This window comes from Rutidosis leptorrhynchoides, chromosome 2, assembly GCF_046630445.1.
Source record: "Rutidosis leptorrhynchoides isolate AG116_Rl617_1_P2 chromosome 2, CSIRO_AGI_Rlap_v1, whole genome shotgun sequence".
Lineage (NCBI taxonomy): Eukaryota > Viridiplantae > Streptophyta > Magnoliopsida > Asterales > Asteraceae > Rutidosis > Rutidosis leptorrhynchoides.
Window position 1 is genome coordinate 357,303,901 of NC_092334.1, and position 2,326 is coordinate 357,306,226.

Below are 2,326 nucleotides of genomic sequence, written 5' to 3' on the forward strand. Positions count from 1 at the left end.
TAAAATGACAATAAATTAAAGTGCGATAATTAAAAGTGCAATTAAATATGAAATAAAGGAATTATGCTTATTTAAACTTCCGTAATCATGATGTTCGAGGTGTTTTTTTAGTTTAGTACCATGGGTTAATTGTTCTTTGTCCTGGATTATTCGATATGTCCATACGGATTTGTCTATAATAGTCCATAAGTCATAATCATAAAATGCGAAAGTCTTCGTCAAATTATTCTTATTCCCGAAGTCAAATATTTCAACTAATTGGGGATTCGAATTGTAACAAGGTCTTAATACTTTGTTTAAAGAATACACCAGGTTATCGACTGCGTGTAAACCAATGTTTTACTACTTTGTTAATAATTAGACCAATTACCCTTGAATGTAATCCACCCCTGTTTCAACAAGTCTATTAACTATTAATCCAGTTCTGTGTCCGATAAAATGAACAGTTATTGGTATTTATAGATATCCCGCCCACCGTACCCAGTCAAGCGTATGTGGTTATATATAAATACGTCAAATTATAAGTCTATATATTAAATCAACGAAATATCATTTAGTTAATATAAAACCCATTAATAGCCCATAGTCTGATTTCCACAAGTGTCGTTCTTTTGTCCAAACCCCAATTATGGTACAAAGCCCAATTACCCAATTTTAATATTTAGCCCAACATCACGATTACTTCGGCATTAAATAAGCATAATAATAACTTAGCTACGAGACATTAATTTAAAAAGGTTGAACATAACTTACAATGATTAAAAATAGCGTAGCGTTACACGGATAAAATTTTGTCTTACACCCTTACAACATTCGCTAACATACCCTTATTATTAGAATTTAAAATTAAAATTAAAATTATAATATATATATATATATATATATATATATATATATATATATATATATATATATATATATATATATATATATATATATATATATATATATATATATATATATATACGAGTGAGAGATGAAAGGAAAAAGATATAAAAATTCGTCCAAAACTCGCGAACTTTATAGGACCTGACGTGCTACAGGATGCCATGCGATCGCTTGGCTTTTGTGCCTCCAGGACATGCGATCGCATGGCCAGCTGGATCCAGTCACATGATTTTGTTTTCTTGTTGTGCCGACGGTTTAATAAATAAATATAATATATAAATAATTTTAAGAATTATTTAAATATTATATTATATTTATGTGCATAGTTGACTTGTAATTTTTAGTCCGTTGCGTCGAGCGTTGAGAGTTGACTCTGGTCCCGGTTCTGGATTTTCGAACGTCCTTACGTACAATTTAATATCTTGTATTTTGCGTTTCGCGACTCGTACTCTTGTAATTTTGAGATTTTTGTCATCAATAATTTGAACCACTTTGATTGTACTTTGTACTTTTGAGATTTTTGGTCGTTTGCATCTTCAATTCGTCGAATCTGTCTTTTGTCTTCACCTTTTATTTTTTAAACGAATATTACTTGTAAATAGAACAATTGCAACTAAAAGCTTGTCTTTCTTGAGGGATAATGCTATGAAATATATGTTCGTTTTTATCATTATCAAATATTCCCACACTTGAGCGTTGCTTGTCTTCAAGCAATATAGTCTTGAAATAAAAATACTAGAATCACTTCTTTATTCTTCACACTTTGTACATCAGTGATTTCTATACGGCGGTATGAACAATGGTAGTAACGATGTGGTTTACAGTCCCACATGACTATAAAAATTTAGATCCTTTAGGAAATTCGATCTTTATGAAAACATTTGATCTTTTGAAAATTAAATCTAGCTTTTACCCTAGATAAGTTTTCCGGAATAACCCTTCACCGGTGTTTGCAAAATGTTTTTGTGGGTTTGGTGGGTTTCAGATTTGAAAATTTTAGCTCAAAACTTGCGGTTTTGTGTCACCCACTTGCTAACCTTGTATTGGGAACGCAACACGTCCAGTTTACTTGTTCCGTATATTACATTTCGGTAAACTACCGTTCGGTTGTAAAGGAAAGCGTTAAACAAGCAACTGTTAAGGCAATGTCCCGTGACATGCTTTTAATTATGGTCTATAACGTATCGGATGCAATTACTATCCTTTGTAGGAGCAATAGTAAAGATCACCCTATAATTTTTCGGTCTGGCACAAGGTCCTGTCTTTGACCATGCTATGCAACCACCGTTCTTACGGTTGACACCCGATTTGGTTCAGGTGACCTAATGAATTCCAGGTGAATTCCTAGGATTTTACGTTCAATGGTAATGAATGCATTAAAAATAGGTTTTTCAGAAAATAAATCGGTTTGTAATTTTGATCAAAATATTTTCTCGTT